Below are 26172 nucleotides of genomic sequence, written 5' to 3' on the forward strand. Positions count from 1 at the left end.
GCTTAAAGTGTCTAGTGACATTCTGATGGCAGCAGACTCTGGAGAGTACACCGTTCTGGTTATGTTGGATCTCAGCTCTGCTTTTGACACTGTTGATCACAACATCATGATAAATAGGCTGAAGGACTTGTTTGGGATTACCGGTGTTGTTTTAAAATGGTTTATGTCGTATCTATCTGAACGATCCTTTACTGTCTGTATAAATCATGTGCTGTCGGAAACATCAGTTCTGCCTTCTGGGGTACCTCAAGGATCTGTTTTAGGTCCTATTCTCTTTTTGCTGTATATACTCCCTCTAGGCCACATTATCAGACGTTACAATAATATTTCTTATCATCTCTATGCTGATGACATTCAGTTGTACTGTTCTTTCAAAGCTTCTGAGTTGTATAAATTGTGTTGTTTAAATAATTGTCTGTCAGAAATCAAACAATGGTTACAGTTTTTTCTGAATGCTTAAACCCTAACTGTGATTCTTATAGCACAATTCCTAAAACTATTAATACTTATAGCAAAACCACTCACTGAGTTTGCAAATCTAAAAGCACAAACACTGCTTTGCACTCAGTTTGCAATTTTGTAACACACACTTTGCAAAACTGTAGGCACAATTCACTGCACAACACTCTTTTTGCTGAACTTTAAACACAACTCACTGCTTACACTCAATTACCAAATTTCCAACACACTCCTAGCAAAATTATACACATGTATGGCTATCATTAACACTATTTTGCCAACTGTCTGGCACACTTTCACTTGTGAAAACTGTTTTAGATAATTAGTCCACTTTGCAATCAGCCTAAGCACTATAAACAGGCCACAGGTAAGCTGTCTATGTGGAGTACAATGGAAGGAGCAGTAAGAGTGAGAAGAGTGAGAATCAGAGGAGGCTGAGGGAGAGGACGTGGAGGTGAAGAAGTTGGAGGAAGAGGACGTGGAGGTGAAGAAGTTGGAGGAAGAGGACGTGGAGGTGAAGAAGCAAGAGGGTTAGAGGAAGTTAGAGGAAGAGGACAAGGAGGAGCAAGAAGAGGACGAGGAGGGGAAAGAGGAAGAGTAAGAAGAGTAAGAAACAGAATAACTGATGACATCAGAGCTACAATAGTGGACCATGTCATCAACCATGGGATGACCCTGAGGGAAGCTGGCCAACGGGTTCAGCCTAAACTGAGCCGCTACACTGTGGCAAGCATCATTAGGACATTTCGAAATGAGAATTGGTAAGTACTTTGTAGCACTGCCATACTCTAATGAGAAACACAACAGTACCATACATGCAAAAATACTGAAATTGTTACTTTACAGAATTGCTAGACGTCCAGATGTTGGGGGCAGAGAAAGATGTTCACTCCAGAGCAAGAGACCCATATAGTGAACATGGTGATTGCCAATAATGCAATAAGACTGCGCGAAATACAGCAGCGCATAATTGATAATGACACCATCTTTCAAAATATACACAGTGCAAGCATTTCTGCACTAAGTCGTGTACTTGCGCGCCACAGAATAAGAATGAAGCAAATTTACAGAGTTCCTTTCGAGAGAAACACAGAACGTGTAAAGCAACTGCGATATGACTATGTGCAGGTAAGCTAGTGTCATTGGTTCTGAATTTGGAAGTGCATACTGTAGTGCTGTGCATGGGCCTGATGTGTTGCATTTGTTTTGTCTTGTCCAGAGAGTGATGGAACTAGAAGCAGATGCAACGGGACATGAGCTACTTTTTGTAGATGAGGCCGGTTTTAACCTCAGTAAAACCAGGAGACGTGGCAGGAACATTATTGGACACCGTGCCATCATCAATGTCCCAGGACAACGTGGTGGTAACATAACCATGTGTGCAGCTATAAGCCAAAATGGTGTTGTTCACCATCATGCAACTATAGGCCCATACAGAACTGCACACATTATTGCATTCCTGGACACCTTGCATGACATGCTCACTGTTCAGAGACCAGAGCAGACCCGATATGTCATCATATGGGACAATGTTAGTTTCCATAGGGCTGCTTTGGTCCGCAACTGGTTTACAGACCACCCATCCTTCATGGCACTCAACCTCCCTCCATACTCTCCATTCTTAAATCCCATCGAGGAGTTCTTCTCTGCCTGGCGCTGGAAAGTGTACGACCGTCATCCTCATCAACAGGTAGCCCTTTTACAGAAAATGGAGGAGGCATGTGGAGATATTGACCAGGCATCATGTCAGGCCTGGATACGGCATTCAAGGAGATATTTTCCCCGGTGCCTTGGACTGGAGGATGTCGCATGCGATGTGGACGAAATTTTGTGGCCGGACCCAGAAAGACGACATGATGTAGGCTGATTGTCTTTTTTTTGTGAAATTCCTATTTTGTGTTCTGACTTTGTCTTGGTTTTGATGAGTGTGAATAAACACCAATACTTGAAGTTTGGATCCTTGTATGTTTACATGACACTATGACAAAAGTGTGACCTCAAATTGACATCTGTACACAGAGAAAGCAAAAGCCAGATGTGTTTTGTATTCATACCATCAGTGTGCAGTTGGCGCATTGTGTGCTTAGTAGATGATGGCTTGTGTGTACTGTTTGATACGAAAACACCATTTTTACCAAGGTGTGAAGAGTTAATCTAGCTGTGTTCGCTTTTGCAAGAGAACTACAATGTTTTGATAATTGGGTGACAGGTTTTCTTATTTGTGTGTAGAGTTTTGCAAAAATAGCCAATAGTTACAAAAAATGTGCTTAAGCAATCAGAAAAAACTGTAAATGACAATTTCCTTCAGTTAAATGCAGATAAAACAGAAACTTTGATTATTGCACCTGATCACATGCTCTCAGAAATTAGGCAGCATATCAGTTTTTTAGACCCTTCATTTCAGTCGAGTCTCAGAAACTTAGGTGTTATATTTGACAGTTCAATGTCTCTTGAGAAACATTCTAAACAACTTGTCCGGAACTGTTTTTATCATCTAAGAAACATTTCTAAACTCAGACTACTGGTGTCAAAGGCAGAACTTGAGATGATTATTCATGCTTTTATTTCTTCTCGTTTGGATTATTGTAACGGTCTTTTTACGTGTCTTAACAAATCAGCTCTGGATCGCCTTCAGTCTGTACAGAATGCAGCGGCAAGACTTTTAACTGGTACAAATAAGAGGTCACACATTACTCCAGTTTTGGCTTCTCTTCATTGGTTGCCTGTAAATTTTAGGGTTCATTTTAAAATTTTAGTTGTAACTTTTAGAGCTCTACATGGTGAAGCTCCCCAGTATATCTCTGACCTGTTGAAACCTCATGCTTCATCCCGAGCACTTAGGTCTTCAGGTCAGAGGCTACTGGTGGTCCCACGTACTAGGTTTAAAACACGTGGGGATTGGGCTTTTCAGGCACTGGCACCTAGGCTGTGGAACTCTCTGCCGTTGTCTTTACGCTGTCTAGACTATACTGACTTCTTTAAAAAGCAGCTGAAGACATTTTTATACAAACGGGCTTTTAATAAATTTTAACTTGTATGTCTGATCTTATTGTAAAGCACTTTGTGATTTTTATCTGTGAAATGTGCTATATAAATAAATTTTACTTACTTACTAGCAAAGTGTCAAATGGAGAATGCGGGCATCGATCCCGCTACCTCTCGCATGCTAAGCGAGCGCTCTACCATTTGAGCTAACTCCCCTGTGCTGCAAGCGTCACTTATTACAGTCTACACTTTGTCCATACTTGCTGTATGATCAAAATAGGGAAGGGGCACAAATCATGAAATCTGCAAAGCGCCCAGGATGTGGCTAAGAGACTAAGGTGGCTCGTTGACAATCCACTGTCATGTTAACGTAACTGAATGCCATCAGCCTTAGAGACAGACTGAGGAGACTGGACATCCAAGGGACTGTGGACTAGAGCCACTGCTAATTCACATTGAATGAAGCCAACTGAGGGAGGTGGTTCTAATCAATATGCTTACCGACCTCCTCCCCTTGGTTTTCAGTGTAGGGCAAGTGGGCCATTAGGTATGTTGCTATTCTGGAAGCAGAAGGTCTTTCTGCTACTGTATTAGCAGACCATTCTCTTTAACATGACCTGTGCAACAAGACCACATGGTGAACTAAAGTGAATACTGAGCCAAAGAAGAGCATTGCATCATGCCTGCTTTGGCAGCCAACCTTACACTGACAAGATGCATCAAAATAAGCAGAAAGAGCTCTCGACGAGGATGGGATTCGAACCCACGCGTGCACAGCACAATGGATTAGCAGTCCATCGCCTTAACCTCTCGGCCACCTCATCTGCCAGACGCTGGTCTTTGCCAGTAGCATTGGGAATTTACGAGGGATAATGTGTGAGCTGATCGCTGGTGTATGGACGCAGGGAGATTGACTCCAGATCCCCGACGAGGGGCTGCGTAACACTTTGGTAGAAGCCTGGAGTGATGCTGGCTTCTTCTTTGAGCCTGTTCTTCTTGGGGGTTGCCAGAGTGGATCGTCTGCCTCCATCTCACCCTGCCCCTAGCATTCTCCTCTGTCACACCAACCCTCTGCATGTCCTACTTGGCTACGTCTATGAACGTTGTCTTTGGTTTTTCTCTTATTCTCCTGCCCAGCAGCTCCGTATTTAACACCCTTTTCCCAGTATATCTTATATCCCTCCTCTGCACATGTGCAAATCACCTCAGCCTTGCTGGCCTATCGTCTGCAAACGGCTCAACCCCAGCTGTCCCTCGCACATGGTCATTTCGAATCTGTTGCATCCTGGACACTCCCAAGCAAAAGCTTATCATCTTCAACTATGCAGACACAATCTGTGCCACACATCAGAGCAGCTCTCACTACCGTCTTCTAAAGCTTGCCTTTCGCACTTGCTGCTATCCTTGTGTGACAAATCACCCCTGAATTTGCTCTCCACCCACGCCCAATGGATTGGCTACACACTTGGCTTCGGGTCTCCTCGCGGACGTGCAAAAGGGTCCTGGAGAATGCGGGCATCGATCCCGCTGCCTCTCACATGCAAAGCGAGCGCTCTACCATTTGAGCTAATTCCCCATTGAGGATTGAGCACTGCAGCTTCATCGTGCCATACGGAGCTTCAGCTCAGGTGGCTCTAATCACAACACCTCCCTTTCAATGTTTTCTGGGCATGTCAACTACAACAAGACCCTTCGGTGCAATCGTAACTCACACGAGACACTTCCGAGCGATTCAAGTCTGGGCCCTACGCAGTACGCCAGGAGAGTGTCACTGGAAGCCCCTTTCAGCTGCTTCTGGAGAAAAGAGATGTCAGACTGGGCCGGGGGACTCTTTGCTGCCATCGGCCAGTATTGTGAGGGTAAGAGGGGAGACAATCACTTCATATGGTCAAACATTGATGAGGTTTGAAGCCAGCGTTAACTTGATAGTACCTGAAAGGTAGTGAGCGGAGAAGTGCAAATAAACCTGGGGTGTGGAACTCCAGGCCTCGAGGGCCGGTGTCCTGCAGGTTTTAGATATCACCCGGGGTCAACACACCTGAATCAAATGATTAGTTCATTACCAGGCCTCTGGAGAACTTCAAGAAATGTTGAGGAGGTAATTTAGCCATTTGAATCCCCTATGATGGATCAAGAATACATCTGAAACCTGCAGGACACAGGCCCTCGAGGCCTGGAGTTCAACACCTGTGAAATAAAGATTTGCCAAAGGAAGCCACATGCATTCAATTGGGACACTGACTAGCAAAGTGTCAAATGGAGAATGCGGGCATCGATTCCGCTACCTCTCGCATGCTAAGCGAGCGCTCTACCATTTGAGCTAACTCCCCTGTGCCGCATGTGTTACTTATTACAGTCTACACTTTGTCCATACTTGCTGTATGATCAAAATAGGGAAGGGGCACAAATCCTGAAATCTGCAAAGCGCCCAGGATGTGGCTAAGAGACTAAGGTGGCTCATTGACAATCCACTGTCATGCTAACGTAACTGAATGCCATCAGCCTTAGAGACAGACTGAGGAGACTGGACATCCAAGGGACTGTGGACTAGAGCCACTGCTAATTCACATTGAATGAAGCCAACTGAGGGAGGTGGTTCTAATCAATATGCTTACCGACCTCCTCCCCTTGGTTTTCAGTGTAGGGCAAGTGGGCCATTAGGTATGTTGCTATTCTGGAAGCAGAAGGTCTTTCTGCTACTGTATTAGCAGACCATTCTCTTTAACATGACCTGTGCAACAAGACCACATGGTGAACTAAAGTGAATACTGAGCCAAAGAAGAGCATTGCATCATGCCTGCTTTGGCAGCCAACCTTACACTGACAAGATGCATCAAAATAAGCAGAAAGAGCTCTCGACGAGGATGGGATTCGAACCCACGCGTGCACAGCACAATGGATTAGCAGTCCATCGCCTTAACCTCTCGGCCACCTCATCTGCCAGACGCTGGTCTTTTCCAGTAGCTGGTCTTTGCCAGTAGCATTGGGAATTTACGAGGGATAATGTGTGAGCTGATCGCTGGTGTATGGACGCAGGGAGATTGACTCCAGATCCCCGACGAGGGGCTGCGTAACACTTTGGTAGAAGCCTGGAGTGATGCTGGCTTCTTCTTTGAGCCTGTTCTTCTTGGGGGTTGCCAGAGTGGATCGTCTGCCTCCATCTCACCCTGCCCCTAGCATTCTCCTCTGTCACACCAACCCTCTGCATGTCCTACTTGGCTACGTCTATGAACGTTGTCTTTGGTTTTTCTCTTATTCTCCTGCCCAGCAGCTCCGTATTTAACACCCTTTTCCCAGTATATCTTATATCCCTCCTCTGCACATGTGCAAATCACCTCAGCCTTGCTGGCCTATCGTCTGCAAACGGCTCAACCCCAGCTGTCCCTCGCACATGGTCATTTCGAATCTGTTGCATCCTGGACACTCCCAAGCAAAAGCTTATCATCTTCAACTATGCAGACACAATCTGTGCCACACATCAGAGCAGCTCTCACTACCGTCTTCTAAAGCTTGCCTTTCGCACTTGCTGCTATCCTTGTGTGACAAATCACCCCTGAATTTGCTCTCCACCCACGCCCAATGGATTGGCTACACACTTGGCTTCGGGTCTCCTCGCGGACGTGCAAAAGGGTCCTGGAGAATGCGGGCATCGATCCCGCTGCCTCTCACATGCAAAGCGAGCGCTCTACCATTTGAGCTAATTCCCCATTGAGGATTGAGCACTGCAGCTTCATCGTGCCATACGGAGCTTCAGCTCAGGTGGCTCTAATCACAACACCTCCCTTTCAATGTTTTCTGGGCATGTCAACTACAACAAGACCCTTTGGTGCAATCGTAACTCACACGAGACACTTCCGAGCGATTCAAGTCTGGGCCCTACGCAGTACGCCAGGAGAGTGTCACTGGAAGCCCCTTTCAGCTGCTTCTGGAGAAAAGAGATGTCAGACTGGGCCGGGGGACTCTTTGCTGCCATCGGCCAGTATTGTGAGGGTAAGAGGGGAGACAATCACTTCATATGGTCAAACATTGATGAGGTTTGAAGCCAGCGTTAACTTGATAGTACCTGAAAGGTAGTGAGCGGAGAAGTGCAAATAAACCTGGGGTGTGGAACTCCAGGCCTCGAGGGCCGGTGTCCTGCAGGTTTTAGATATCACCCGGGGTCAACACACCTGAATCAAATGATTAGTTCATTACCAGGCCTCTGGAGAACTTCAAGAAATGTTGAGGAGGTAATTTAGCCATTTGAATCCCCTATGATGGATCAAGAATACATCTGAAACCTGCAGGACACAGGCCCTCGAGGCCTGGAGTTCAACACCTGTGAAATAAAGATTTGCCAAAGGAAGCCACATGCATTCAATTGGGACACTGACTAGCAAAGTGTCAAATGGAGAATGCGGGCATCGATCCCGCTACCTCTCGCATGCTAAGCGAGCGCTCTACCATTTGAGCTAACTCCCCTGTGCCGCATGTGTTACTTATTACAGTCTACACTTTGTCCATACTTGCTGTATGATCAAAATAGGGAAGGGGCACAAATCCTGAAATCTGCAAAGCGCCCAGGATGTGGCTAAGAGACTAAGGTGGCTCGTTGACAATCCACTGTCATGCTAACGTAACTGAATGCCATCAGCCTTAGAGACAGACTGAGGAGACTGGACATCCAAGGGACTGTGGACTAGAGCCACTGCTAATTCACATTGAATGAAGCCAACTGAGGGAGGTGGTTCTAATCAATATGCTTACCGACCTCCTCCCCTTGGTTTTCAGTGTAGGGCAAGTGGGCCATTAGGTATGTTGCTATTCTGGAAGCAGAAGGTCTTTCTGCTACTGTATTAGCAGACCATTCTCTTTAACATGACCTGTGCAACAAGACCACATGGTGAACTAAAGTGAATACTGAGCCAAAGAAGAGCATTGCATCATGCCTGCTTTGGCAGCCAACCTTACACTGACAAGATGCATCAAAATAAGCAGAAAGAGCTCTCGACGAGGATGGGATTCGAACCCACGCGTGCACAGCACAATGGATTAGCAGTCCATCGCCTTAACCTCTCGGCCACCTCATCTGCCAGACGCTGGTCTTTGCCAGTAGCATTGGGAATTTACGAGGGATAATGTGTGAGCTGATCGCTGGTGCATGGACGCAGGGAGATTGACTCCAGATCCCCGACGAGGGGCTGCGTAACACTTTGGTAGAAGCCTGGAGTGATGCTGGCTTCTTCTTTGAGCCTGTTCTTCTTGGGGGTTGCCAGAGTGGATCGTCTGCCTCCATCTCACCCTGCCCCTAGCATTCTCCTCTGTCACACCAACCCTCTGCATGTCCTACTTGGCTACGTCTATGAACGTTGTCTTTGGTTTTTCTCTTATTCTCCTGCCCAGCAGCTCCGTATTTAACACCCTTTTCCCAGTATATCTTATATCCCTCCTCTGCACATGTGCAAATCACCTCAGCCTTGCTGGCCTATCGTCTGCAAACGGCTCAACCCCAGCTGTCCCTCGCACATGGTCATTTCGAATCTGTTGCATCCTGGACACTCCCAAGCAAAAGCTTATCATCTTCAAATATGCAGACACAATCTGTGCCACACATCAGAGCAGCTCTCACTACCGTCTTCTAAAGCTTGCCTTTCACACTTGCTGCTATCCTTGTGTGACAAATCACCCCTGAATTTGCTCTCCACCCACGCCCAATGGATTGGCTACACACTTGGCTTCGGGTCTCCTCGCGGACGTGCAAAAGGGTCCTGGAGAATGCGGGCATCGATCCCGCTGCCTCTCACATGCAAAGCGAGCGCTCTACCATTTGAGCTAATTCCCCATTGAGGATTGAGCACTGCAGCTTCATCGTGCCATACGGAGCTTCAGCTCAGGTGGCTCTAATCACAACACCTCCCTTTCAATGTTTTCTGGGCATGTCAACTACAACAAGACCCTTTGGTGCAATCGTAACTCACACGAGACACTTCCGAGCGATTCAAGTCTGGGCCCTACGCAGTACGCCAGGAGAGTGTCACTGGAAGCCCCTTTCAGCTGCTTCTGGAGAAAAGAGATGTCAGACTGGGCCGGGGGACTCTTTGCTGCCATCGGCCAGTATTGTGAGGGTAAGAGGGGAGACAATCACTTCATATGGTCAAACATTGATGAGGTTTGAAGCCAGCGTTAACTTGATAGTACCTGAAAGGTAGTGAGCGGAGAAGTGCAAATAAACCTGGGGTGTGGAACTCCAGGCCTCGAGGGCCGGTGTCCTGCAGGTTTTAGATATCACCCGGGGTCAACACACCTGAATCAAATGATTAGTTCATTACCAGGCCTCTGGAGAACTTCAAGAAATGTTGAGGAGGTAATTTAGCCATTTGAATCCCCTATGATGGATCAAGAATACATCTGAAACCTGCAGGACACCGGCCCTCGAGGCCTGGAGTTCGACACCTGTGAAATAAAGATTTGCCAAAGGAAGCCACATGCATTCAATTGGGACACTGACTAGCAAAGTGTCAAATGGAGAATGCGGGCATCGATCCCGCTACCTCTCGCATGCTAAGCGAGCGCTCTACCATTTGAGCTAACTCCCCTGTGCCGCAGGTGTTACTTATTACAGTCTACACTTTGTCCATACTTGCTGTATGATCAAAATAGGGAAGGGGCACAAATCCTGAAATCTGCAAAGCGCCCAGGATGTGGCTAAGAGACTAAGGTGGCTCGTTGACAATCCACTGTCATGCTAACGTAACTGAATGCCATCAGCCTTAGAGACAGACTGAGGAGACTGGACATCCAAGGGACTGTGGACTAGAGCCACTGCTAATTCACATTGAATGAAGCCAACTGAGGGAGGTGGTTCTAATCAATATGCTTACCGACCTCCTCCCCTTGGTTTTCAGTGTAGGGCAAGTGGGCCATTAGGTATGTTGCTATTCTGGAAGCAGAAGGTCTTTCTGCTACTGTATTAGCAGACCATTCTCTTTAACATGACCTGTGCAACAAGACCACATGGTGAACTAAAGTGAATACTGAGCCAAAGAAGAGCATTGCATCATGCCTGCTTTGGCAGCCAACCTTACACTGACAAGATGCATCAAAATAAGCAGAAAGAGCTCTCGACGAGGATGGGATTCGAACCCACGCGTGCACAGCACAATGGATTAGCAGTCCATCGCCTTAACCTCTCGGCCACCTCATCTGCCAGACGCTGGTTTTTGCCAGTAGCATTGGGAATTTACGAGGGATAATGTGTGAGCTGATCGCTGGTGTATGGACGCAGGGAGATTGACTCCAGATCCCCGACGAGGGGCTGCGTAACACTTTGGTAGAAGCCTGGAGTGATGCTGGCTTCTTCTTTGAGCCTGTTCTTCTTGGGGGTTGCCAGAGTGGATCGTCTGCCTCCATCTCACCCTGCCCCTAGCATTCTCCTCTGTCACACCAACCCTCTGCATGTCCTACTTGGCTACGTCTATGAACGTTGTCTTTGGTTTTTCTCTTATTCTCCTGCCCAGCAGCTCCGTATTTAACACCCTTTTCCCAGTATATCTTATATCCCTCCTCTGCACATGTGCAAATCACCTCAGCCTTGCTGGCCTATCGTCTGCAAACGGCTCAACCCCAGCTGTCCCTCGCACATGGTCATTTCGAATCTGTTGCATCCTGGACACTCCCAAGCAAAAGCTTATCATCTTCAACTATGCAGACACAATCTGTGCCACACATCAGAGCAGCTCTCACTACCGTCTTCTAAAGCTTGCCTTTCGCACTTGCTGCTATCCTTGTGTGACAAATCACCCCTGAATTTGCTCTCCACCCACGCCCAATGGATTGGCTACACACTTGGCTTCGGGTCTCCTCGCGGACGTGCAAAAGGGTCCTGGAGAATGCGGGCATCGATCCCGCTGCCTCTCACATGCAAAGCGAGCGCTCTACCATTTGAGCTAATTCCCCATTGAGGATTGAGCACTGCAGCTTCATCGTGCCATACGGAGCTTCAGCTCAGGTGGCTCTAATCACAACACCTCCCTTTCAATGTTTTCTGGGCATGTCAACTACAACAAGACCCTTCGGTGCAATCGTAACTCACACGAGACACTTCCGAGCGATTCAAGTCTGGGCCCTACGCAGTACGCCAGGAGAGTGTCACTGGAAGCCCCTTTCAGCTGCTTCTGGAGAAAAGAGATGTCAGACTGGGCCGGGGGACTCTTTGCTGCCATCGGCCAGTATTGTGAGGGTAAGAGGGGAGACAATCACTTCATATGGTCAAACATTGATGAGGTTTGAAGCCAGCGTTAACTTGATAGTACCTGAAAGGTAGTGAGCGGAGAAGTGCAAATAAACCTGGGGTGTGGAACTCCAGGCCTCGAGGGCCGGTGTCCTGCAGGTTTTAGATATCACCCGGGGTCAACACACCTGAATCAAATGATTAGTTCATTACCAGGCCTCTGGAGAACTTCAAGAAATGTTGAGGAGGTAATTTAGCCATTTGAATCCCCTATGATGGATCAAGAATACATCTGAAACCTGCAGGACACCGGCCCTCGAGGCCTGGAGTTCGACACCTGTGAAATAAAGATTTGCCAAAGGAAGCCACATGCATTCAATTGGGACACTGACTAGCAAAGTGTCAAATGGAGAATGCGGGCATCGATCCCGCTACCTCTCGCATGCTAAGCGAGCGCTCTACCATTTGAGCTAACTCCCCTGTGCCGCATGTGTTACTTATTACAGTCTACACTTTGTCCATACTTGCTGTATGATCAAAATAGGGAAGGGGCACAAATCCTGAAATCTGCAAAGCGCCCAGGATGTGGCTAAGAGACTAAGGTGGCTCGTTGACAATCCACTGTCATGTTAACGTAACTGAATGCCATCAGCCTTAGAGACAGACTGAGGAGACTGGACATCCAAGGGACTGTGGACTAGAGCCACTGCTAATTCACATTGAATGAAGCCAACTGAGGGAGGTGGTTCTAATCAATATGCTTACCGACCTCCTCCCCTTGGTTTTCAGTGTAGGGCAAGTGGGCCATTAGGTATGTTGCTATTCTGGAAGCAGAAGGTCTTTCTGCTACTGTATTAGCAGACCATTCTCTTTAACATGACCTGTGCAACAAGACCACATGGTGAACTAAAGTGAATACTGAGCCAAAGAAGAGCATTGCATCATGCCTGCTTTGGCAGCCAACCTTACACTGACAAGATGCATCAAAATAAGCAGAAAGAGCTCTCGACGAGGATGGGATTCGAACCCACGCGTGCACAGCACAATGGATTAGCAGTCCATCGCCTTAACCTCTCGGCCACCTCATCTGCCAGACGCTGGTCTTTTCCAGTAGCTGGTCTTTGCCAGTAGCATTGGGAATTTACGAGGGATAATGTGTGAGCTGATCGCTGGTGTATGGACGCAGGGAGATTGACTCCAGATCCCCGACGAGGGGCTGCGTAACACTTTGGTAGAAGCCTGGAGTGATGCTGGCTTCTTCTTTGAGCCTGTTCTTCTTGGGGGTTGCCAGAGTGGATCGTCTGCCTCCATCTCACCCTGCCCCTAGCATTCTCCTCTGTCACACCAACCCTCTGCATGTCCTACTTGGCTACGTCTATGAACGTTGTCTTTGGTTTTTCTCTTATTCTCCTGCCCAGCAGCTCCGTATTTAACACCCTTTTCCCAGTATATCTTATATCCCTCCTCTGCACATGTGCAAATCACCTCAGCCTTGCTGGCCTATCGTCTGCAAACGGCTCAACCCCAGCTGTCCCTCGCACATGGTCATTTCGAATCTGTTGCATCCTGGACACTCCCAAGCAAAAGCTTATCATCTTCAACTATGCAGACACAATCTGTGCCACACATCAGAGCAGCTCTCACTACCGTCTTCTAAAGCTTGCCTTTCGCACTTGCTGCTATCCTTGTGTGACAAATCACCCCTGAATTTGCTCTCCACCCACGCCCAATGGATTGGCTACACACTTGGCTTCGGGTCTCCTCGCGGACGTGCAAAAGGGTCCTGGAGAATGCGGGCATCGATCCCGCTGCCTCTCACATGCAAAGCGAGCGCTCTACCATTTGAGCTAATTCCCCATTGAGGATTGAGCACTGCAGCTTCATCGTGCCATACGGAGCTTCAGCTCAGGTGGCTCTAATCACAACACCTCCCTTTCAATGTTTTCTGGGCATGTCAACTACAACAAGACCCTTCGGTGCAATCGTAACTCACACGAGACACTTCCGAGCGATTCAAGTCTGGGCCCTACGCAGTACGCCAGGAGAGTGTCACTGGAAGCCCCTTTCAGCTGCTTCTGGAGAAAAGAGATGTCAGACTGGGCCGGGGGACTCTTTGCTGCCATCGGCCAGTATTGTGAGGGTAAGAGGGGAGACAATCACTTCATATGGTCAAACATTGATGAGGTTTGAAGCCAGCGTTAACTTGATAGTACCTGAAAGGTAGTGAGCGGAGAAGTGCAAATAAACCTGGGGTGTGGAACTCCAGGCCTCGAGGGCCGGTGTCCTGCAGGTTTTAGATATCACCCGGGGTCAACACACCTGAATCAAATGATTAGTTCATTACCAGGCCTCTGGAGAACTTCAAGAAATGTTGAGGAGGTAATTTAGCCATTTGAATCCCCTATGATGGATCAAGAATACATCTGAAACCTGCAGGACACCGGCCCTCAAGGCCTGGAGTTCGACACCTGTGAAATAAAGATTTGCCAAAGGAAGCCACATGCATTCAATTGGGACACTGACTAGCAAAGTGTCAAATGGAGAATGCGGGCATCGATCCCGCTACCTCTCGCATGCTAAGCGAGCGCTCTACCATTTGAGCTAACTCCCCTGTGCCGCATGTGTTACTTATTACAGTCTACACTTTGTCCATACTTGCTGTATGATCAAAATAGGGAAGGGGCACAAATCCTGAAATCTGCAAAGCGCCCAGGATGTGGCTAAGAGACTAAGGTGGCTCGTTGACAATCCACTGTCATGTTAACGTAACTGAATGCCATCAGCCTTAGAGACAGACTGAGGAGACTGGACATCCAAGGGACTGTGGACTAGAGCCACTGCTAATTCACATTGAATGAAGCCAACTGAGGGAGGTGGTTCTAATCAATATGCTTACCGACCTCCTCCCCTTGGTTTTCAGTGTAGGGCAAGTGGGCCATTAGGTATGTTGCTATTCTGGAAGCAGAAGGTCTTTCTGCTACTGTATTAGCAGACCATTCTCTTTAACATGACCTGTGCAACAAGACCACATGGTGAACTAAAGTGAATACTGAGCCAAAGAAGAGCATTGCATCATGCCTGCTTTGGCAGCCAACCTTACACTGACAAGATGCATCAAAATAAGCAGAAAGAGCTCTCGACGAGGATGGGATTCGAACCCACGCGTGCACAGCACAATGGATTAGCAGTCCATCGCCTTAACCTCTCGGCCACCTCATCTGCCAGACGCTGGTCTTTTCCAGTAGCTGGTCTTTGCCAGTAGCATTGGGAATTTACGAGGGATAATGTGTGAGCTGATCGCTGGTGTATGGACGCAGGGAGATTGACTCCAGATCCCCGACGAGGGGCTGCGTAACACTTTGGTAGAAGCCTGGAGTGATGCTGGCTTCTTCTTTGAGCCTGTTCTTCTTGGGGGTTGCCAGAGTGGATCGTCTGCCTCCATCTCACCCTGCCCCTAGCATTCTCCTCTGTCACACCAACCCTCTGCATGTCCTACTTGGCTACGTCTATGAACGTTGTCTTTGGTTTTTCTCTTATTCTCCTGCCCAGCAGCTCCGTATTTAACACCCTTTTCCCAGTATATCTTATATCCCTCCTCTGCACATGTGCAAATCACCTCAGCCTTGCTGGCCTATCGTCTGCAAACGGCTCAACCCCAGCTGTCCCTCGCACATGGTCATTTCGAATCTGTTGCATCCTGGACACTCCCAAGCAAAAGCTTATCATCTTCAACTATGCAGACACAATCTGTGCCACACATCAGAGCAGCTCTCACTACCGTCTTCTAAAGCTTGCCTTTCGCACTTGCTGCTATCCTTGTGTGACAAATCACCCCTGAATTTGCTCTCCACCCACGCCCAATGGATTGGCTACACACTTGGCTTCGGGTCTCCTCGCGGACGTGCAAAAGGGTCCCGGAGAATGCGGGCATCGATCCCGCTGCCTCTCACATGCAAAGCGAGCGCTCTACCATTTGAGCTAATTCCCCATTGAGGATTGAGCACTGCAGCTTCATCGTGCCATACGGAGCTTCAGCTCAGGTGGCTCTAATCACAACACCTCCCTTTCAATGTTTTCTGGGCATGTCAACTACAACAAGACCCTTTGGTGCAATCGTAACTCACACGAGACACTTCCGAGCGATTCAAGTCTGGGCCCTACGCAGTACGCCAGGAGAGTGTCACTGGAAGCCCCTTTCAGCTGCTTCTGGAGAAAAGAGATGTCAGACTGGGCCGGGGGACTCTTTGCTGCCATCGGCCAGTATTGTGAGGGTAAGAGGGGAGACAATCACTTCATATGGTCAAACATTGATGAGGTTTGAAGCCAGCGTTAACTTGATAGTACCTGAAAGGTAGTGAGCGGAGAAGTGCAAATAAACCTGGGGTGTGGAACTCCAGGCCTCGAGGGCCGGTGTCCTGCAGGTTTTAGATATCACCCGGGGTCAACACACCTGAATCAAATGATTAGTTCATTACCAGGCCTCTGGAGAACTTCAAGAAATGTTGAGGAGGTAATTTAGCCATTTGAATCCCCTATGATGGATCAAGAATACATCTGAAACCTGCAGGACACAGGCCCTCGAGGCCTGGAGTTCGACACCTGTGAAATAAAGATTTGCCAAAGGAAGCCACATGCATTCAATTGGGACACTGACTAGCAAAGTGTCAAATGGAGAATGCGGGCATCGATCCCGCTACCTCTCGCATGCTAAGCGAGCGCTCTACCATTTGAGCTAACTCCCCTGTGCCGCATGTGTTACTTATTACAGTCTACACTTTGTCCATACTTGCTGTATGATCAAAATAGGGAAGGGGCACAAATCCTGAAATCTGCAAAGCGCCCAGGATGTGGCTAAGAGACTAAGGTGGCTCGTTGACAATCCACTGTCATGCTAACGTAACTGAATGCCATCAGCCTTAGAGACAGACTGAGGAGACTGGACATCCAAGGGACTGTGGACTAGAGCCACTGCTAATTCACATTGAATGAAGCCAACTGAGGGAGGTGGTTCTAATCAATATGCTTACCGACCTCCTCCCCTTGGTTTTCAGTGTAGGGCAAGTGGGCCATTAGGTATGTTGCTATTCTGGAAGCAGAAGGTCTTTCTGCTACTGTATTAGCAGACCATTCTCTTTAACATGACCTGTGCAACAAGACCACATGGTGAACTAAAGTGAATACTGAGCCAAAGAAGAGCATTGCATCATGCCTGCTTTGGCAGCCAACCTTACACTGACAAGATGCATCAAAATAAGCAGAAAGAGCTCTCGACGAAGATGGGATTCGAACCCACGCGTGCACAGCACAATGGATTAGCAGTCCATCGCCTTAACCTCTCGGCCACCTCATCTGCCAGACGCTGGTCTTTGCCAGTAGCATTGGGAATTTACGAGGGATAATGTGTGAGCTGATCGCTGGTGCATGGACGCAGGGAGATTGACTCCAGATCCCCGACGAGGGGCTGCGTAACACTTTGGTAGAAGCCTGGAGTGATGCTGGCTTCTTCTTTGAGCCTGTTCTTCTTGGGGGTTGGCAGAGTGGATCGTCTGCCTCCATCTCACCCTGCCCCTAGCATTCTCCTCTGTCACACCAACCCTCTGCATGTCCTACTTGGCTACGTCTATGAACGTTGTCTTTGGTTTTTCTCTTATTCTCCTGCCCAGCAGCTCCGTATTTAACACCCTTTTCCCAGTATATCTTATATCCCTCCTCTGCACATGTGTAAATCACCTCAGCCTTGCTGGCCTATCGTCTGCAAACGGCTCAACCCCAGCTGTCCCTCGCACATGGTCATTTCGAATCTGTTGAATCCTGGACACTCCCAAGCAAAAGCTTATCATCTTCAACTATGCAGACACAATCTGTGCCACACATCAGAGCAGCTCTCACTACCGTCTTCTAAAGCTTGCCTTTCGCACTTGCTGCTATCCTTGTGTGACAAATCACCCCTGAATTTGCTCTCCACCCACGCCCAATGGATTGGCTACACACTTGGCTTCAGGTCTCCTCGCGGACGTGCAAAAGGGTCCTGGAGAATGCGGGCATCGATCCCGCTGCCTCTCACATGCAAAGCGAGCGCTCTACCATTTGAGCTAATTCCCCATTGAGGATTGAGCACTGCAGCTTCATCGTGCCATACGGAGCTTCAGCTCAGGTGGCTCTAATCACAACACCTCCCTTTCAATGTTTTCTGGGCATGTCAACTACAACAAGACCCTTTGGTGCAATCGTAACTCACACGAGACACTTCCGAGCGATTCAAGTCTGGGCCCTACGCAGTACGCCAGGAGAGTGTCACTGGAAGCCCCTTTCAGCTGCTTCTGGAGAAAAGAGATGTCAGACTGGGCCGGGGGACTCTTTGCTGCCATCGGCCAGTATTGTGAGGGTAAGAGGGGAGACAATCACTTCATATGATCAAACATTGATGAGGTTTGAAGCCAGCGTTAACTTGATAGTACCTGAAAGGTAGTGAGCGGAGAAGTGCAAATAAACCTGGGGTGTGGAACTCCAGGCCTCGAGGGCCGGTGTCCTGCAGGTTTTAGATATCACCCGGGGTCAACACACCTGAATCAAATGATTAGTTCATTACCAGGCCTCTGGAGAACTTCAAGAAATGTTGAGGAGGTAATTTAGCCATTTGAATCCCCTATGATGGATCAAGAATACATCTGAAACCTGCAGGACACCGGCCCTCGAAGCCTGGAGTTCGACACCTGTGAAATAAAGATTTGCCAAAGGAAGCCACATGCATTCAATTGGGACACTGACTAGCAAAGTGTCAAATGGAGAATGCGGGCATCGATCCCGCTACCTCTCGCATGCTAAGCGAGCGCTCTACCATTTGAGCTAACTCCCCTGTGCCGCATGTGTTACTTATTACAGTCTACACTTTGTCCATACTTGCTGTATGATCAAAATAGGGAAGGGGCACAAATCCTGAAATCTGCAAAGCGCCCAGGATGTGGCTAAGAGACTAAGGTGGCTCGTTGACAATCCACTGTCATGCTAACGTAACTGAATGCCATCAGCCTTAGAGACAGACTGAGGAGACTGGACATCCAAGGGACTGTGGACTAGAGCCACTGCTAATTCACATTGAATGAAGCCAACTGAGGGAGGTGGTTCTAATCAATATGCTTACCGACCTCCTCCCCTTGGTTTTCAGTGTAGGGCAAGTGGGCCATTAGGTATGTTGCTATTCTGGAAGCAGAAGGTCTTTCTGCTACTGTATTAGCAGACCATTCTCTATAACATGACCTGTGCAACAAGACCACATGGTGAACTAAAGTGAATACTGAGCCAAAGAAGAGCATTGCATCATGCCTGCTTTGGCAGCCAACCTTACACTGACAAGATGCATCAAAATAAGCAGAAAGAGCTCTCGACGAGGATGGGATTCGAACCCACGCGTGCACAGCACAATGGATTAGCAGTCCATCGCCTTAACCTCTCGGCCACCTCATCTGCCAGACGCTGGTCTTTGCCAGTAGCATTGGGAATTTACGAGGGATAATGTGTGAGCTGATCGCTGGTGTATGGACGCAGGGAGATTGACTCCAGATCCCCGACGAGGGGCTGCGTAACACTTTGGTAGAAGCCTGGAGTGATGCTGGCTTCTTCTTTGAGCCTGTTCTTCTTGGGGGTTGCCAGAGTGGATCGTCTGCCTCCATCTCACCCTGCCCCTAGCATTCTCCTCTGTCACACCAACCCTCTGCATGTCCTACTTGGCTACGTCTATGAACGTTGTCTTTGGTTTTTCTCTTATTCTCCTGCCCAGCAGCTCCGTATTTAACACCCTTTTCCCAGTATATCTTATATCCCTCCTCTGCACATGTGCAAATCACCTCAGCCTTGCTGGCCTATCGTCTGCAAACGGCTCAACCCCAGCTGTCCCTCGCACATGGTCATTTCGAATCTGTTGCATCCTGGACACTCCCAAGCAAAAGCTTATCATCTTCAACTATGCAGACACAATCTGTGCCACACATCAGAGCAGCTCTCACTACCGTCTTCTAAAGCTTGCCTTTTGCACTTGCTGCTATCCTTGTGTGACAAATCACCCCTGAATTTGCTCTCCACCCACGCCCAATGGATTGGCTACACACTTGGCTTCGGGTCTCCTCGCGGACGTGCAAAAGAGTCCTGGAGAATGCGGGCATCGATCCCGCTGCCTCTCACATGCAAAGCGAGCGCTCTACCATTTGAGCTAATTCCCCATTGAGGATTGAGCACTGCAGCTTCATCGTGCCATACGGAGCTTCAGCTCAGGTGGCTCTAATCACAACACCTCCCTTTCAATGTTTTCTGGGCATGTCAACTACAACAAGACCCTTTGGTGCAATCGTAACTCACACGAGACACAGCCGAGCGATTCAAGTCTGGGCCCTACGCAGTACGCCAGGAGAGTGTCACTGGAAGCCCCTTTCAGCTGCTTCTGGAGAAAAGAGATGTCAGACTGGGCCGGGGGACTCTTTGCTGCCATCGGCCAGTATTGTGAGGGTAAGAGGGGAGACAATCACTTCATATGGTCAAACATTGATGAGGTTTGAAGCCAGCGTTAACTTGATAGTACCTGAAAGGTAGTGAGCGGAGAAGTGCAAATAAACCTGGGGTGTGGAACTCCAGGCCTCGAGGGCCGGTGTCCTGCAGGTTTTAGATATCACCCGGGGTCAACACACCTGAATCAAATGATTAGTTCATTACCAGGCCTCTGGAGAACTTCAAGAAATGTTGAGGAGGTAATTTAGCCATTTGAATCCCCTATGATGGATCAAGAATACATCTGAAACCTGCAGGACACCGGCCCTCGAGGCCTGGAGTTCGACACCTGTGAAATAAAGATTTGCCAAAGGAAGCCACATGCATTCAATTGGGACACTGACTAGCAAAGTGTCAAATGGAGAATGCGGGTATCGATCCCGCTACCTCTCGCATGCTAAGCGAGCGCTCTACCATTTGAGCTAACTCCCCTGTGCCGCATGTGTTACTTATTACAGTCTACACTTTGTCCATACTTGCTGTATGATCAAAATAGGGAAGGGGCACAAATCCTGAAATCTGCAAAGCGCCCAGGATGTGGCTAAGAGACTAAGGTGGCTCGTTGACAATCCACTGTCATGCTAACGTAACTGAATGCCATCAGCCTTAGAGACAGACTGAGGAGACTGGACATCCAAGGGACTGTGGACTAGAGCCACTGCTAATTCACATTGAATGAAGCCAACTGAGGGAGGTGGTTCTAATCATTATGCTTACCGACCTCCTCCCCTTGGTTTTCAGTGTAGGGCAAGTGGGCCATTAGGTATGTTGCTATTCTGGAAGCAGAAGGTCTTTCTGCTACTGTATTAGCAGACCATTCTCTTTAACATGACCTGTGCAACAAGACCACATGGTGAACTAAAGTGAATACTGAGCCAAAGAAGAGCATTGCATCATGCCTGCTTTGGCAACCAACCTTACACTGACAAGATGTATCAAAATAAGTAGAAAGAGCTCTCGACAAGGATGTGATTCGAACCCACGCGTGCACAGCACAATGGATTAGCAGTCCATCGCCTTAACCTCTCGGCCAACTCATCTTCGAGACGCTGGGCTTTGCCAGTAGCATTGGGAATTTACGAGGGATAATGTGTGAGCTGATCGCTGGTGTATGGACGCAGGGAGATTTACTCCAGATCCCCGACGAGGGGCTGCGTAACACTTTGGTAGAAGCCTGGAGTGATGCTGGCTTCTTCTTTGAGCCTGTTCTTCTTGGGGGTTGCCAGAGTGGATCGTCTGCCTCCATCTCACCCTGCCCCTAGCATTCTCCTCTGTCACACCAACCCTCTGCATGTCCTACTTGGCTACGTCTATGAACGTTGTCTTTGGTTTTTCTCTTATTCTCCTGCCCAGCAGCTCCGTATTTAACACCCTTTTCCCAGTATATCTTATATCCCTCCTCTGCACATGTGCAAATCACCTCAGCCTTGCTGGCCTATCGTCTGCAAATGGCTCAACCCCAGCTGTCCCTCGCACATGGTCATTTCGAATCTGTTGCATCCTGGACACTCCCAAGCAAAAGCTTATCATCTTCAACTATGCAGACACAATCTGTGCCACACATCAGAGCAGCTCTCACTACCGTCTTCTAAAGCTTGCCTTTCGCACTTGCTGCTATCCTTGTGTGACAAATCACCCCTGAATTTGCTCTCCACCCACGCCCAATGGATTGGCTACACACTTGGCTTCGGGTCTCCTCGCGGACGTGCAAAAGGGTCCTGGAGAATGCGGGCATCGATCCCGCTGCCTCTCACATGCAAAGCGAGCGCTCTACCATTTGAGCTAATTCCCCATTGAGGATTGAGCACTGCAGCTTCATCGTGCCATACGGAGCTTCAGCTCAGGTGGCTCTAATCACAACACCTCCCTTTCAATGTTTTCTGGGCATGTCAACTACAACAAGACCCTTTGGTGCAATCGTAACTCACACGAGACACTTCCGAGCGATTCAAGTCTGGGCCCTACGCAGTACGCCAGGAGAGTGTCACTGGAAGCCCCTTTCAGCTGCTTCTGGAGAAAAGAGATGTCAGACTGGGCCGGGGGACTCTTTGCTGCCATCGGCCAGTATTGTGAGGGTAAGAGGGGAGACAATCACTTCATATGGTCAAACATTGATGAGGTTTGAAGCCAGCGTTAACTTGATAGTACCTGAAAGGTAGTGAGCGGAGAAGTGCAAATAAATCTGGGGTGTGGAACTCCAGGCCTCGAGGGCCGGTGTCCTGCAGGTTTTAGATATCACCCGGGGTCAACACACCTGAATCAAATGATTAGTTCATTACCAGGCCTCTGGAGAACTTCAAGAAATGTTGAGGAGGTAATTTAGCCATTTGAATCCCCTATGATGGATCAAGAATACATCTGAAACCTGCAGGACACCGGCCCTCGAGGCCTGGAGTTCGACACCTGTGAAATAAAGATTTGCCAAAGGAAGCCACATGCATTCAATTGGGACACTGACTAGCAAAGTGTCAAATGGAGAATGCGGGCATCGATCCCGCTACCTCTCGCATGCTAAGCGAGCGCTCTACCATTTGAGCTAACTCCCCTGTGCCGCATGTGTTACTTATTACAGTCTACACTTTGTCCATACTTGCTGTATGATCAAAATAGGGAAGGGGCACATATCCTGAAATCTGCAAAGCGCCCAGGATGTGGCTAAGAGACTAAGGTGGCTCGTTGACAATCCACTGTCATGCTAACGTAACTGAATGCCATCAGCCTTAGAGACAGACTGAGGAGACTGGACATCCAAGGGACTGTGGACTAGAGCCACTGCTAATTCACATTGAATGAAGCCAACTGAGGGAGGTGGTTCTAATCAATATGCTTACCGACCTCCTCCCCTTGGTTTTCAGTGTAGGGCAAGTGGGCCATTAGGTATGTTGCTATTCTGGAAGCAGAAGGTCTTTCTGCTACTGTATTAGCAGACCATTCTCTTTAACATGACCTGTGCAACAAGACCACATGGTGAACTAAAGTGAATACTGAGCCAAAGAAGAGCATTGCATCATGCCTGCTTTGGCAGCCAACCTTACACTGACAAGATGCATCAAAATAAGCAGAAAGAGCTCTCGACGAGGATGGGATTCGAACCCACGCGTGCACAGCACAATGGATTAGCAGTCCATCGCCTTAACCTCTCGGCCACCTCATCTGTCAGACGCTGGTCTTTGCCAGTAGCATTGGGAATTTACGAGGGATAATGTGTGAGCTGATCGCTGGTGCATGGACGCAGGGAGATTGACTCCAGATCCCCGACGAGGGGCTGCGTAACACTTTGGTAGAAGCCTGGAGTGATGCTGGCTTCTTCTTTGAGCCTGTTCTTCTTGGGGGTTGCCAGAGTGGATCGTCTGCCTCCATCTCACCCTGCCCCTAGCATTCTCCTCTGTCACACCAACCCTCTGCATGTCCTACTTGGCTACGTCTATGAACGTTGTCTTTGGTTTTTCTCTTATTCTCCTGCCCAGCAGCTCCGTATTTAACACCCTTTTCCCAGTATATCTTATATCCCTCCTCTGCACATGTGCAAATCACCTCAGCCTTGCTGGCCTATCGTCTGCAAACGGCTCAACCCCAGCTGTCCCTCGCACATGGTCATTTCGAATCTGTTGCATCCTGGGCACTCCCAAGCAAAAGCTTATCATCTTCAACTATGCAGACACAATCTGTGCCACACATCAGAGCAGCTCTCACTACTGTCTTCTAAAGCTTGCCTTTCGCACTTGCTGCTATCCTTGTGTGACAAATCACCCCTGAATTTGCTCTCCACCCACGCCCAATGGATTGGCTACACACTTGGCTTCGGGTCTCCTCGCGGACGTGCAAAAGGGTCCTGGAGAATGCGGGCATCGATCCCGCTGCCTCTCACATGCAAAGCGAGCGCTCTACCATTTGAGCTAATTCCCCATTGAGGATTGAGCACTGCAGCTTCATCGTGCCATACGGAGCTTCAGCTCAGGTGGCTCTAATCACAACACCTCCCTTTCAATGTTTTCTGGGCATGTCAACTACAACAAGACCCTTTGGTGCAATCGTAACTCACACGAGACACTTCCGAGCGATTCAAGTCTGGGCCCTACGCAGTACGCCAGGAGAGTGTCACTGGAAGCCCCTTTCATCTGCTTCTGGAGAAAAGAGATGTCAGACTGGGCCGGGGGACTCTTTGCTGCCATCGGCCAGTATTGTGAGGGTAAGAGGGGAGACAATCACTTCATATGGTCAAACATTGATGAGGTTTGAAGCCAGCGTTAACTTGATAGTACCTGAAAGGTAGTGAGCGGAGAAGTGCAAATAAATCTGGGGTGTGGAACTCCAGGCCTCGAGGGCCGGTGTCCTGCAGGTTTTAGATATCACCCGGGGTCAACACACCTGAATCAAATGATTAGTTCATTACCAGGCCTCTGGAGAACTTCAAGAAATGTTGAGGAGGTAATTTAGCCATTTGAATCCCCTATGATGGATCAAGAATACATCTGAAACCTGCAGGACACCGGCCCTCGAGGCCTGGAGTTCGACACCTGTGAAATAAAGATTTGCCAAAGGAAGCCACATGCATTCAATTGGGACACTGACTAGCAAAGTGTCAAATGGAGAATGCGGGCATCGATCCTGCTACCTCTCGCATGCTAAGCGAGCGCTCTACCATTTGAGCTAACTCCCCTGTGCCGCATGTGTTACTTATTACAGTCTACACTTTGTCCATACATGCTGTATGATCAAAATAGGGAAGGGGCACAAATCCTGAAATCTGCAAAGCGCCCAGGATGTGGCTAAGAGGCTAAGGTGGCTCGTTGACAATCCACTGTCATGCTAACGTAACTGAATGCCATCAGCCTTAGAGACAGACTGAGGAGACTGGACATCCAAGGGACTGTGGACTAGAGCCACTGCTAATTCACATTGAATGAAGCCAACTGAGGGAGGTGGTTCTAATCATTATGCTTACCGACCTCCTCCCCTTGGTTTTCAGTGTAGGGCAAGTGGGCCATTAGGTATGTTGCTATTCTGGAAGCAGAAGGTCTTTCTGCTACTGTATTAGCAGACCATTCTGTTTAACATGACCTGTGCAACAAGACCACATGGTGAACTAAAGTGAATACTGAGCCAAAGAAGAGCATTGCATCATGCCTGCTTTGGCAACCAACCTTACACTGACAAGATGCATCACAATAAGTAGAAAGAGCTCTCGACAAGGATGGGATTCGAACCCACGCGTGCACAGCACAATGGATTAGCAGTCCATCGCCTTAACCTCTCGGCCAACTCATCTTCGAGACGCTGGGCTTTGCCAGTAGCATTGGGAATTTACGAGGGATAATGTGTGAGCTGATCGCTGGTGTATGGACGCAGGGAGATTTACTCCAGATCCCCGACGAGGGGCTGCGTAACACTTTGGTAGAAGCCTGGAGTGATGCTGGCTTCTTCTTTGAGCCTGTTCTTCTTGGGGGTTGCCAGAGTGGATCGTCTGCCTCCATCTCACCCTGCCCCTAGCATTCTCCTCTGTCACACCAACCCTCTGCATGTCCTACTTGGCTACGTCTATGAACGTTGTCTTTGGTTTTTCTCTTATTCTCCTGCCCAGCAGCTCCGTATTTAACACCCTTTTCCCAGTATATCTTATATCCCTCCTCTGCACATGTGCAAATCACCTCAGCCTTGCTGGCCTATCGTCTGCAAATGGCTCAACCCCAGCTGTCCCTCGCACATGGTCATTTCGAATCTGTTGCATCCTGGACACTCCCAAGCAAAAGCTTATCATCTTCAACTATGCAGACACAATCTGTGCCACACATCAGAGCAGCTCTCACTACCGTCTTCTAAAGCTTGCCTTTCGCACTTGCTGCTATCCTTGTGTGACAAATCACCCCTGAATTTGCTCTCCACCCACGCCCAATGGATTGGCTACACACTTGGCTTCGGGTCTCCTCGCGGACGTGCAAAAGGGTCCTGGAGAATGCGGGCATCGATCCCGCTGCCTCTCA

The 26172-nt window shown here is 48.6% G+C and overlaps 19 non-coding genes across 19 annotated transcripts; all 19 read right to left on the reverse strand.

Moving 5' to 3' along the window:
- Positions 1 to 3587: 3587 nt before the first annotated feature.
- trnaa-agc (transfer RNA alanine (anticodon AGC)) lies at positions 3588 to 3660 on the reverse strand. Its single transcript has one exon. It is a non-coding gene; the product is annotated as a tRNA-Ala (tRNA).
- Positions 3661 to 4186: 526 nt separating this feature from the next.
- trnas-gcu (transfer RNA serine (anticodon GCU)) lies at positions 4187 to 4268 on the reverse strand. Its single transcript has one exon. It is a non-coding gene; the product is annotated as a tRNA-Ser (tRNA).
- A 2032-nt stretch (positions 4269 to 6300) lies between these two features.
- Positions 6301 to 6382, reverse strand: trnas-gcu (transfer RNA serine (anticodon GCU)). The gene has a single exon. It is a non-coding gene; the product is annotated as a tRNA-Ser (tRNA).
- A 1450-nt stretch (positions 6383 to 7832) lies between these two features.
- trnaa-agc (transfer RNA alanine (anticodon AGC)) lies at positions 7833 to 7905 on the reverse strand. The gene has a single exon. It is a non-coding gene; the product is annotated as a tRNA-Ala (tRNA).
- A 526-nt stretch (positions 7906 to 8431) lies between these two features.
- trnas-gcu (transfer RNA serine (anticodon GCU)) lies at positions 8432 to 8513 on the reverse strand. Its single transcript has one exon. It is a non-coding gene; the product is annotated as a tRNA-Ser (tRNA).
- A 1433-nt stretch (positions 8514 to 9946) lies between these two features.
- Positions 9947 to 10019, reverse strand: trnaa-agc (transfer RNA alanine (anticodon AGC)). Its single transcript has one exon. It is a non-coding gene; the product is annotated as a tRNA-Ala (tRNA).
- A 526-nt stretch (positions 10020 to 10545) lies between these two features.
- trnas-gcu (transfer RNA serine (anticodon GCU)) lies at positions 10546 to 10627 on the reverse strand. The gene has a single exon. It is a non-coding gene; the product is annotated as a tRNA-Ser (tRNA).
- A 1433-nt stretch (positions 10628 to 12060) lies between these two features.
- trnaa-agc (transfer RNA alanine (anticodon AGC)) lies at positions 12061 to 12133 on the reverse strand. The gene has a single exon. It is a non-coding gene; the product is annotated as a tRNA-Ala (tRNA).
- Positions 12134 to 12659: 526 nt separating this feature from the next.
- trnas-gcu (transfer RNA serine (anticodon GCU)) lies at positions 12660 to 12741 on the reverse strand. Its single transcript has one exon. It is a non-coding gene; the product is annotated as a tRNA-Ser (tRNA).
- Positions 12742 to 14191: 1450 nt separating this feature from the next.
- trnaa-agc (transfer RNA alanine (anticodon AGC)) lies at positions 14192 to 14264 on the reverse strand. The gene has a single exon. It is a non-coding gene; the product is annotated as a tRNA-Ala (tRNA).
- A 526-nt stretch (positions 14265 to 14790) lies between these two features.
- Positions 14791 to 14872, reverse strand: trnas-gcu (transfer RNA serine (anticodon GCU)). The gene has a single exon. It is a non-coding gene; the product is annotated as a tRNA-Ser (tRNA).
- A 1450-nt stretch (positions 14873 to 16322) lies between these two features.
- trnaa-agc (transfer RNA alanine (anticodon AGC)) lies at positions 16323 to 16395 on the reverse strand. Its single transcript has one exon. It is a non-coding gene; the product is annotated as a tRNA-Ala (tRNA).
- Positions 16396 to 16921: 526 nt separating this feature from the next.
- On the reverse strand, positions 16922 to 17003 carry trnas-gcu (transfer RNA serine (anticodon GCU)). Its single transcript has one exon. It is a non-coding gene; the product is annotated as a tRNA-Ser (tRNA).
- A 1433-nt stretch (positions 17004 to 18436) lies between these two features.
- Positions 18437 to 18509, reverse strand: trnaa-agc (transfer RNA alanine (anticodon AGC)). The gene has a single exon. It is a non-coding gene; the product is annotated as a tRNA-Ala (tRNA).
- A 526-nt stretch (positions 18510 to 19035) lies between these two features.
- On the reverse strand, positions 19036 to 19117 carry trnas-gcu (transfer RNA serine (anticodon GCU)). Its single transcript has one exon. It is a non-coding gene; the product is annotated as a tRNA-Ser (tRNA).
- A 1433-nt stretch (positions 19118 to 20550) lies between these two features.
- On the reverse strand, positions 20551 to 20623 carry trnaa-agc (transfer RNA alanine (anticodon AGC)). Its single transcript has one exon. It is a non-coding gene; the product is annotated as a tRNA-Ala (tRNA).
- Positions 20624 to 22664: 2041 nt separating this feature from the next.
- trnaa-agc (transfer RNA alanine (anticodon AGC)) lies at positions 22665 to 22737 on the reverse strand. Its single transcript has one exon. It is a non-coding gene; the product is annotated as a tRNA-Ala (tRNA).
- A 526-nt stretch (positions 22738 to 23263) lies between these two features.
- On the reverse strand, positions 23264 to 23345 carry trnas-gcu (transfer RNA serine (anticodon GCU)). The gene has a single exon. It is a non-coding gene; the product is annotated as a tRNA-Ser (tRNA).
- Positions 23346 to 25377: 2032 nt separating this feature from the next.
- Positions 25378 to 25459, reverse strand: trnas-gcu (transfer RNA serine (anticodon GCU)). Its single transcript has one exon. It is a non-coding gene; the product is annotated as a tRNA-Ser (tRNA).
- Positions 25460 to 26172: the final 713 nt, after the last annotated feature.

Source organism: Neolamprologus brichardi, chromosome 12 (genome assembly GCF_056152115.1).
Source record: "Neolamprologus brichardi isolate AB-2024 chromosome 12, ASM5615211v1, whole genome shotgun sequence".
Lineage (NCBI taxonomy): Eukaryota > Metazoa > Chordata > Actinopteri > Cichliformes > Cichlidae > Neolamprologus > Neolamprologus brichardi.